Genomic DNA, 12,718 nt, shown 5'->3' with positions numbered 1-12,718 from the left:
CCCCCCTATAAGATATAGATACGTTCCAATTTATTAGGAATCCGATTTCTTACAAGTCGTTCCAATCACAGCCCGACACGTGTCAAGTTTACGGACTACGGCTGATTGAAAGGTTTTCTTCCATAAAATTAATCGATTCTACACTAATCCGACTCAACATTTCCAAAATACGTATATTTTTTCGTAGTTTTATAGGAATCGTAATTATAGGGACCGTAATTATAGGGACCATAATTATAGGGGGGTTGACTGTATTATTTTATCAATTGGTTTTGAATGTATTTTTTGTAATTTTAAAGTATTTTATTGTTTTTCTACTTTGTTTGTTTCATGTTATTGTTCTTGTTTCTATCTTTTAGTCTAATGGTTATTAGAAAGGAAGTCATCACATGTCTCTAAGACATTAATTAATTTATTTTTACAAAAATTAGTAAATAAAAAATAATCATTAACATTCAAAACTTATTTCACATTTTTATTTAACAGTATATTACTCAACAGATATAGGTACAAATTGTAAAATATATCACTTACCTTCCAATTTTACAAAGAACCTTTTTATTATCTTCTATCTTGTCCAATAACTCTAACTTCAAAAAAGTCGAAGAATGGATATCAGACACTAGTGACTCTAACAATGCGACGTCAGGAGGTTCCATAGGATTCTTATAAGTTTGGAGTTTCAAAACAACATTCAATTGATTTATCACTGTAAATTTTAAATTATTCAAATTAAAATTTTTTAACTAAATCATTATTTATATATATTTTTAATTGTAAATAATTCATTAATATAGTCTACTCCATGTTAAAAAAATTCTTATTATTGTATTTAACAAGTAGGGAATCTATTTATGATCTTAACAGCATAATTGATTATATCTTAAGTCATAATTTTGTATTAAATATATAATAATTCAAATTAATTTAATTAATTTAGATTGTCCTAGATGAAAAGATTAATCTGGATTAATTATAGGGAATATATCTTAGTTCTCTTTATGGCATCTAAAACATTTAAACCCAAAGAAGTTTACACCCATAAACAATCTAACTTATTTGTCTGTAAATGTATTAAATGCTGAATTATATAAAATGCTTCAATATAGTATGTACGTGATGACACTTGGTATTTCAATAATCCGTGAAGTTAATTTAAATCATCTTAATTTAAATTAACAGCAATTTTCCTATTATACTCAATAACTACAATTTTCTAATTTATAGTTTTAATATCATTTAAGTACAGGCTGAAACATTTCTAAACAAATTCAATTGTGATAAAGATGTTAAATACATAATCATATGAAAAAAAAATCTAGCTAAAATCATATAACTAATCAAATAATCAAGCCAGATTTATTATTGGGTTACATTTTGGCTAATTAAATATACCAACACTACTTAGTTTGGACTAAAAATTGCCGATTACAGTGATTGTATTAAATTTAATTAAAACTATTAAATTAATTTTGAATGTTCTGGAAGAAAAAATCAATCTGGAGTGAGACGCAAACTTACAACTTCTGCTTATTGTGCATTTCATTCCAGTTGCATGGCTGCAGGTGCAGTAAGTGACTGATATGGTTACATCTGTGAGAATATGGGCTAGTGTAAATTTGACAATTTCAATCTTTTTTTTTTTTTTGTTTCAAAAAATAAAGGTGAGAAGTATTTCATTTCACAAATGCAGTCAAGGAATTTCATAAAATTTTCCCACAGATAGCATTTCCTCTGTGAGTGACACAGCTTCCAAAAAGCTACTTATCAAGGGAAATGGAAAAAAATCATGGATTGGAGCAACCATAAACTTTACCAAAAATGGACATTAGAGTGGCAGGATGACAACCCCAAATAAAAGGCGAGAGGACAGATGACAACACAGTGTTTGCCTGCCTAAATTGTGTGTGTTAACCTCATTGCTATCTTCAACTGCTGCTCTTCCCGAACTCCCATCAATTTTTCCACTGAACTTTCAACCACTCTCCTTGATGAACATTACTGACAAAACAAGACCCTTCTTGACATGGACCAAGCCTTCCCTTTTTGAGTAGTCATGATAATCACAACTAACCATCCAGCTAGTTATCAATTTGTGTCTGAAATTGTAAATGCTCTCTCTCTCTGTTTGGCATACTTGTAGGAATAGACTCTTCCACTAATTCTATGCCCTTGTAAAATAGTTTATAAATTTTAACAAATAAATTATCGTTATTTAACAGTTAAATGCATAGCAAAGTGCGTTATTTCCAAGGCACTGTCTCTCAATTCCCTCCTCCATCCTGAACCCATGTGTTCCCATACGCAACTGCTCATGCGAGACTTATGTACAGATGTAACTACCACAGTGGTGTCAGTCCCGACTTGAGCAATGCCAAAATAACATTCACTTATCTTTTAAATTAATCAGTCAGGAAGCAAAGATTGAACAGAAGTCCAAGTAGCATTATTGGTAACCATACAATTGGTGCGAGCTGTGGGTTTGAGTCCCACTTTGGATCGCTCTTTTATTCCAGAATATTCTAAATAAATTAAATTTAAAACAAGATGGTAACGTCATCATCTCCCTTTAATCCAAATTACATAGTACTTCTATATTTAATTTGCCAAAATATGGCCAAATAACAAGTCCAGCTTGATTATGTAATTAATAATATTAAATACAGATAAAATTTAATTTTCTATCATAAAACAAGTTTTTGCATAATATTTAGACTGTTTCCCATAAACAAATGTATAGTTAAAAAGTAATTTTATAATTTTATACAATGTTACATTCAATAATAAGATCACTTATTTGCAATGCAAATATTACAGATTCATTACAACAAAAAATACATTTTTAATTTCAAATCTTCATAATATAAGCATCATATAGAATTGTGTGTTTTGAATATTTTTGCTATTCACAACATAAATATTTATATTTGACCCCTCAACTCAAAAATGTGGTATTTCACATTAAGGAGATGTTTTTCTTTTCTGAAAAGTTCAAAAGTTACACAGAAATCAAAATGAGTAATTGATGCTTGCTTACAACAAAAACATAACTTATATANATAAATATTTATATTTGACCCCTCAACTCAAAAATGTGGTATTTCACATTAAGGAGATGTTTTTCTTTTCTGAAAAGTTCAAAAGTTACACAGAAATCAAAATGAGTAATTGATGCTTGCTTACAACAAAAACATAACTTATATATATAATTAAAAGCATTTTTACTCAATAGAATTAGTAGTAAAAACTGAATATGGCATTTTTATCAAAAGACAATTTCATTTTAAATACTTGAATATACATAAATATATTTCTATAAATTAGATAACATCTAAAACTAATTTTGATAAAATTAAGACAGTTCAGAAAGCAAACAAATTTAATTTTAGAAGAATTGTATCCACACAGCTAGATATTAATTATTTAATATATTATGCAATTACACAATTATATCAAATTATATAATTATCACTAGCATTAATTCCTAGCAAAATCATCATAATTAACAAGTAAAATTTTATAGATAAAAATTACTTATAATTTAACTCAACTCACAAATAATCTTCTGTTTATTTTCTAAACCTGGCTGACTCTGTTTCAGATGTTTCTTATAAAAAGGACAAGAAATGTACTTTATACTAAGATCTGTTTGAAGTTGCTCCCAATCAAAAAGCGAATACCATGGAGTCTAAATTAAAAAATAATTTAATGTTAAAGTAACAGAAATTTTGCAAAAACATTTCTTGTACTAATATTCATTATGATAGTTTAAAAATATTTTTAATCAGTTAATACTATAATTTCAGGCAAAGATAATATATATCATTTAAAAAATTAAAATATCAAAATATCAAATAATAGTAACGAACAACCTGTAAAATTTAATTACCATCAGATATATTTATAATTTAGTAACTTACTACTTCCATTTGTAGCATTTTGGCTACATTTATGGGATCGTTGTATCCAGATGGTTCAAATGGAGACTCCAGATCGAAAGAAATCAGCTGTTTACTCAGGTCTATAAGTTTTTCAAATGATGTGTATAAACTGCAATTGGTTAAAAAAAATTATTAAACAAAATACTTTGCAATAATAAAATAGCTATAAAAGATTTTATGTATGTATGTATGTATGTATGTATGTATGTATGTATGTATGTATGTATGTATGTATATATGTATATATATGCTGGATGTGGGATCAAAACCTACAGCATGCATTTTTGACAAATTGATGTAAGCATATGAACAAATACTTCAAATCAGTCTGTACCAAATGGAACTACTGCAATTTATCTATTTTTGCCACATGCCATTTTAAATGAACGGCAAAAATTTGACTTGGTTGCAAAAGTCATTTTCAATGCAACCACAATATGCATTGTAAATGGATACTGCCTGGGGAACAAAAGATAATATATGCATGTTGCAATTTCCTTTTAAGTGGTCACTCCTTTTAAATTTGGATATGATGCAGAAGCACATGCACGAGTCACTTGGTCAACTTTAGTCGTCTACAAAGTCTGTGGTGTCCAAAATAAAGTCCATAAAAACATACAAAGCCATTTTATGTTTCCTAACAAATGTGCAGATCAATCCTACTCTTCAACAGCAAGAAAAATTTGATATTGCCAAAACTCAAAGACCAATTGATATACCATAATAGTTGCATCTGTGCAATTTTACAGTAGCATATACAGTTTCTACCCAGCAGCTGGGCAAAAAAAAATGTTACTTGTCACATTTGGATGAAGGATAAAAGGCCAAGAAGACAGACAAGTGATAAACCACAATACAGGAAGATCTGAATGCGTATATTTATTATGTTATGATATGAAAGTAGTAGTGTTGTCAGACTAACATTATACAGTTTAATCCATCATTGTACTGCATTATTATACAGAAAAATAAACATCAGTCAGAACATATTTATAACCTCAATTAGCACTGACTTAAGTTAGTAGTAAAACATATCATATGCAACCCAGCATCTCAATTTTTACACAATTCCAGGTATGTAAAATTTCAAAAGTTTGCCTGACTCTATAAACATAAACATCTTGAGCACATTTGTAACAAGTCCAATTACAAAATATCAAATGGAACAGAGTAAGAAATTTTTGACATTTTCCCAAAAACAGAATTTTGCAGATGTTTTGATCCCAGATACCTTGTATGATGTACATCTAAAAATTTATACTTATATTGTCTTTTACACTATAAATATTTGTCTAAAGTGCACATAGATTAATATTGCTGATAGTACATTACATATAAGCTAATTTTTAATTAATCAAACTATGAAATTTGGTATAAAGACAATTATACCACCATCTTGTGCTAAAACTAATAATGAAAAATTAATTTTAAATTAAAATAAATAATTTAGATAATTCTGGAAGAAAAGATTAATCAGGAGCAGGATTCAAACCCACAATTTCTGAATATTATACAATTATGTACAAGATATATAACATCAATCCAATTTTTTCTTCTAGACATATTTAGACTACACAGCCATATAAATTAATGGCATTTGTTTATATGCATCTATTAATGTTTATGATGTGTTACTTTTCTTATTTAAATCACAGACTTTAAACCAATTTCTACATATCATCAAATAAAATGCTTATAGAAAATTCAGAAGTTTCATATATTCTCTTCTTTTTTAAACATAGGTAGATAATAAGAAACCAGACACAAAAAGCAGACCACTTAAATTATATTCTGGTTAAAGTTTATTTTTTTATAAATAATATTTTTGTTACTTAACCCATAATCACATGTGCTTATTTTTTGGCATGCGTGTGTAACATAGTAATTTTCCACTGATTTTTCACATGTAAATTATGCAGCACATAATCATTACTACTTGAATTTGACAATTCTGAAAATGTTGTGTGTCTTCTCTGTATGTGTCAAATTTCAACATCCTATGTTGCTTAGTTTAAGAGAGATTGTTTTATTTACAGAACAATATCCTTGAACAGGCTCTCACAGGAAGCCCTTCAAACTGCGATAGAACGAGCTAATGTGAAATGAGTTCAGCTGGATATAAATGACAGGAGGGCTGAGGTGTTTCTCAGAAAAACCACAAAGTAATTTTTCTGTATTTTTCAGGCAAGTAATAAAACCACAAAAATATTTGAATTGTTGAAGGTTGCAGTGCCCAGGCTATCTTACTAATTTCCATAAGCATTCAAGGCCATAACAACTTGCAAACTACCATGTAATCATGTCAGGAATAGCTATCAAACATCCAGAATGTCATGCATAATCCAACAATTTTCTGCAGCAGTATTTTGAGGGCCTACGATTATTGGAAAAAATTTTTACATAGTTGGATAGCAGGTAGCACAAAGATATCATGAAAGCACAGCTTAGTAAGTCAATTTTGTGAAAAATCTAGTTGTAAAAAATCACTATTACTGCATGTGATTGCTGGTTAATATAGCACTTAGTTACTTTCAGAGGAGTATATAAAAAAAAAGTGCATTGTTCAGTTAAACAAGTATATATTAATTTAACATTCAGTTAAATAGTTAGCTGTTTAATACTGATACATACTTTATATTTTCATCTATATTCAAAATTACTTAAACCAAAATAGTATCAAATGAATAATTATAAGTTAACATGTTCTATAAGATTAAAACAACAACTTATTTATACAATACTCAAATTATCTATATATATATAAAAATGGACATGTATGTCCCTATATTTCACTTTTCCGCCAAAACTACACATCACATGTGAATGGTGTTTGTATGTGGTAGTAGCCCCAAGTCTCCATTAGTGCACTATGGGGGTTGCGTCTCGATAGCTATAAGGGTGCGGGAGATATGGGGCTGAAAGTGGTTTTCTATTTCGGATGTTATGTTCGAATATTGGTTCGATTATAGAACGATTGTAAACGTTCCAGAAACGTTGAAAATAGTTCGTTTGACTGGACATGAACAAGAGACGTTCAGAAAGAATCGGGACCAGGAAGTGTTAATATAAAGCGGCATGCAAGATTTACAGGCGGTTTTTTGCACTTTTGCAGGAAATTGAACATATTTTTATGCTCATGTAAAAATTCTCTGGAAACGTCTGGAAACGGGAGACTTAATTCTTGCATTTTGTGAAAACGGGTAAGATTGGCTATAATGTAATTATCTTAATCTTCACTATCGTTACTTTTTGCCCACAAATAAAAACCCAGCGAAGCGGGTCCTTACAGCTAGATTCTAGATTACTTAGAAAAACAGTCTTTTATATATATAAAAAAACTATATTACATACAAATGTACGAACAAATAAAAACCCAGCAAAGCGGGTCCTTGCAGCTAGTATAAAATAAAATCTGCTTTATTAGAGTACAACTATGCCAATAAAACAAATTTTCCTTTCTTTTTATCTAAAGAATATGCATTTTGTTTTATTTAAATAATGAAATTTTATCAATTGTCATAAATTTCAAACATAAGACCTACCTTCTTAAATTCTGATGAAAATTTCTGCCAAGAATTAATTCTTTCTCTTTTTCTTGTGTAGTAGAATCATCTATGGATAACAATATTTTACATGAATTTCTATGTCTTTTCAAGTAAACTAGTGTATTATAATTTTTTCACGCATCTTAAAATATTAATAAGAATTAAACTTTCAAAAATTTTAGTTTCAAAACAGATTTATAAAATTTTCAATTGAGAAATTCAAACAGCAATTTATATTTAATAATTCATTTATTTTTAGCATTTAAATTTAATTTTTATTATAACTTTAACCAAATAAAATCAAATATAGTATTATAGATATTACTATATTAATTCAATGTATAGGATGATAATTATAGAACAGGTGTTCAGAACTTTCTGTAGAAAAATTATTGAACAAAGCTTGACCAAATTTGGTATACATATTATAACTTGTATGCAGTTTCAATCCTTCGGAAAAAATTTTACTTCAAAATTCAGCTGCTGGGAGTGAATTCAGTACTGCTGTCCCCCCTTAATGCAGATATTATGTAGGTTTTTTAACAAATTTCAGGAGTGAAAAAAACAGAGTGCAATAATTTTATTTGGTCTGACAAAAATGCAGATTCACCAACAAATTCCATTGAACTCACCAAAGATAAGTGTGGAATGGCTTCACAGTATCATTTAACATTGGTCCTTATTTTTTGAAGAAACATCTGCATCTTAGCCAGACATCTGTTCTGTTAATGCCACAAGAAACAGATATGCTCCACATCTTGGTGATTCCAGCACTGCAGCAAAGAAATTGTTTGAACACTACAATTGTTATGCATAATGGTGTATCCCACAAATCAGCTTAAATGTTACTTACTGCAACATTTTTCACACGAGTGATTAGCTGATCATTTCCAACATCGTGACTGCCACGATCACCAGATCAGAACGCCCATGACTTCTGGTACGGGGCTACCTAAAGAACTTGATTTATTAAGGCAGCATTCCCAACTTAGATGTCTTAAAAGTCAGAATTTCACATGTGTGGTAACTGTAGGCAGATCAGTTGCATTCTGCCATCAAGTGTGTTGTGCAGCAAATGCAGAGTTTAGAGCATGGATACAGAGAACAAGGAGCCAAATCTTTGACGTAATCATCAATTCCACATCTGTAACTGAAATGAAATTATCGCACTTTGTTTCTTACTCCCAAAATTTGTTATAAAATGTATGTAATATGCATATTGAGGGGACAGCGATGCCAAATTAGCCTAGTAGCTGAGTTTTAAAGTGAAATTTCTTTTCTCAAAAATCAAAATCTCTCACTCAAGAAGTATATATACCAATTTCAATTCTTTCATAATTGTCACCCTGTAGAATAATTGAAAAATGTTAAACAAACAATATAGTTTTGCTTAAATTATGACATAAAAACTTGAAAACCAAAAATAAAAAAACACAAATTTTTAAAATTTTTGAATATCCACGAGACAGTTTCAGGTTATTTTATAATCTATTATAGTTGATAAATGATAAAATCAGGATAAAGTGGGTTGTAAAAGGCTGAGATCGAAGTACAGACTTTCAGATTCAAATACATGACGACAATAATAACATATATCAAAACTGAATCAAATGTATTGAAAGTTCAGTAATTTCTTATTAAAAAAATTAACAACGTATAAATAGATAAATACTTCTAAGTACATAAAATATCATTTTAAAGACTATAATAACTGGTAGTTGTGTTTCTAATTTATAATAAAAACTAATTTCAGATAATCAATATTTATTTTCTAATAATCTCCAACTGTGTAGTAAAGCTGGTAGAGACATTTTGGGAAACAGATTTTGAATTTATATAGATTCATCAATAAAAACTGTTCTCAGATAACTATCCAAAATTAATATAATTTAGAGCCTATATCAATCCATTAAAATTTTTAAAAATTAAATCAAAAGATTTCAAAAAGTTTGCAGTAAGTAAAGATACTTTGAACCAACATTAAATAAATAATTGTAATATCAGAACAAAATTCATATGAAATTTATTATAAATGTTCTTTTATTTTAGAANTCGGCTGCCCGAAGACGTTTTACGTATTATAGGAGTTATTTTTACCGTTGTTTACGGATACTGCCACAATTTTTATAGGAATCATAACTATAGGAAACGGTTTTATAGGGGGATCTACTGTATAATTAAAAAAACAAATTTGAGCAGAATTGCTAGTATAAAAGTTGCACACTTAAAAACATTCCTGAATCTGAAACAGAGATAACTATTAACTAGCACTTTAACATTTCCTCTAGCAGTTATTTTCTTAATAATACTAATGTTTTCAGCCTCTTCAGCAGCCCTTCTCAGGTATATGAGCAGAAAAATTTAAATGATCTTCCAAAGTTTGATGAAATTTTAAAACAGCCAATGAATGCTAGAATACTATGCATAAAATATTACATCATTATCGGCAGCTTTAAGAATTTCCTCAAACTGCTATAAGCATTAATACATTAGGTAATTATTAGTTACACGCTTAAAAAAATATATGCCACAGTGAAAAAAGGAACATTTTTTAAAATTAAAAGTTCTACGATGACGATTAAAAAGTATTTATTTCCCTGCAATGAAATTATGTAATTAACCATTATCTGATTTAATATTCTAGGAAAATATAATTGATACATTTCATCCTAAAACATGCATCCATTTAACTAAATTATTGTGACATAAAAAATTTCAGCCTGGCATTGTTACAATCATCTTTTAATTTAAAAAAAAAAAATATCACAATTTCCTGTCCACTAGTAGGTCCTTTTAAGTAATTATGATGTAATATATACATGTTATAGATATTTTACTATATATATATATATATTGAGTTATTTATTTATTTCTTGTATAAATGAAAGGCAATACCAGAAAATATGATATTGCATATCCCTTTCAAACAATACAATTAAAATATTATTACAAACATATATGATACACACACATTTGTGTTTGAATTTGATGTTCCATTTATAAAATTTCACTAATGAATCTTACATTTCACAAAACCCAAAGAATAAAATATACAGATTAATTTTCAAAATTTGAATAATAATAATTTTTATTTCATGAAACAAAAGTAATGGTATCCAGTTCAAAGTCAAAATACAGTTTATTCCAATTAAATGTTATCAGATGAAACACTTAATGATAGAGTTCAATCTGTTGATGTGAAATATCTTTAAAAAATGTTTAATCGGAATAGATTGCATTTTGACTCTAAACTGAACTGCATTACTTGTACTTCAAAATATAAAATGGAATCAACTGTTTAAAAGAAAATAAGCTATTTTATTAAATTTCTCTATGTTTTATGAGCTATTAATTTTATCTAATATTTATCTATCAAAAATGTATTAAGGATTTTCATTCATCCTCAGAGATATATAATGTGTTCCATTCAAACATCTCTAGTTTTAAACTGTTCTATAATATTCATTTATTCAGATATATGAATAAAATGCATTGGAGAATGTTCGTCAATACTCCAAGTTGTGTGTGCGTACACTTAAAAGTGTCACTGTCACCACATGGTCTTTTTCATAGGGGACCCACCTCTTCGTCTGCCTAATCATCTATCATCATCTCTTTGGACTTTTTCTTTGCAGGTATGTCATGAATCATGCTTACTCTACAGAGCCAAATGCAAGAGTCTGCACATAAGAATCGCAAATGCCATTAATAGTGTGACTCCTAACTTACTGGCTATGTTAGGTTGCATGTTGTATCCTAATGTACTTCACATGTCAGAAGCATATGTTGAAATGTACTGATTTAATAAAGTAACTAATGTTTACAGATGCATTTTCTATTACCACAGTACTATATTTACCTTTCTTTTCCCAAATTTAATCCACAAAACTAAGGATGTTTGAGCAGAACACCCTGTACACAAGTTGAAGTACTGAAAGTTTTTCTTTAATATATTTAAAATTAAAAACATTTATTTTTAAAAGTGTCTTTTAATTAAAACTTTATTTTTCAATAAATTCTCAGAAATACAAAATAATAAATTTAAAAGAAAAAACTTTTGGTTAAAATTAGTTATAATGTGCTTCTGGTTCAATAACTCCATTTAATATAAAATTTTAAATGGATAAATACAAAACATCAATCCTAAAAACTAAATATAATCTAAATGCTTAACTTAGTAAGTTTGAGAAAATTTTAATCAACTATATCATCATCAATACAGTCCAATTTTCACAATTAAAAAGATGTATAATTTTTTTTCCTTTTATACAAAAATGTAAAGAGAGTTTATTTAAGCATCTTAAAGAATTCAACATCCTCTTTTAAATATATTCTTTGCAAACAAATTAAATTTTGATACCTTGAAGAATCAGAAAGCTTTTGTAAAAAGAAACGGAAAAACTGTTGCCACATCAACGGACATAACAGATGTTCTTTTGGAGTCGCGATGGCTTGCCTGTACCACTTATAAATAGGCAAACATTCTTTTTTAAAATTCAAGTTAAGAAGATTTGTAATTTTCTGGAATAAAAATAAATCTTCAGAATTTTACAATATTAAAATTATTGCAAGAATATTTTACTTATTTTATTTCAAATAAAACCTACAATGTATTCAAAAATATTTATTATTGTATTTCAATAATTAAAATATTACAACAATTTCTCTATACAAATTTATCAATGAAATTGTTTAAAAGAAAAATTATTCTTAAAATCTAATATATGCGATTGCTAAAATAAAACAGATGATTTTATATATGTGTAAATTCAATTTAAGCTAAGAGGAGTCATTTTTGAAGAGTTTAAAATGTTCTCTCTGATTTGATTATCAATTATTATTTGACAATGTGTTTTCAATTTTTCTAGAACCATGTTTAATTTTNTTAAAAAAACAAATTTGAGCAGAATTGCTAGTATAAAAGTTGCACACTTAAAAACATTCCTGAATCTGAAACAGAGATAACTATTAACTAGCACTTTAACATTTCCTCTAGCAGTTATTTTCTTAATAATACTAATGTTTTCAGCCTCTTCAGCAGCCCTTCTCAGGTATATGAGCAGAAAAATTTAAATGATCTTCCAAAGTTTGATGAAATTTTAAAACAGCCAATGAATGCTAGAATACTATGCATAAAATATTACATCATTATCGGCAGCTTTAAGAATTTCCTCAAACTGCTATAAGCATTAATACATTAGGTAATTATTAGTTACACGCTTAAAAAAATAT

The sequence above is a fragment of the Centruroides sculpturatus genome, unplaced genomic scaffold, assembly GCF_000671375.1.
Source record: "Centruroides sculpturatus isolate CEXI.00-Female unplaced genomic scaffold, Cexi_2.0 scaffold340, whole genome shotgun sequence".
Classification (NCBI taxonomy): Eukaryota; Metazoa; Arthropoda; class Arachnida; order Scorpiones; family Buthidae; genus Centruroides; species Centruroides sculpturatus.
This window is presented reverse-complemented; position numbering follows the sequence as displayed.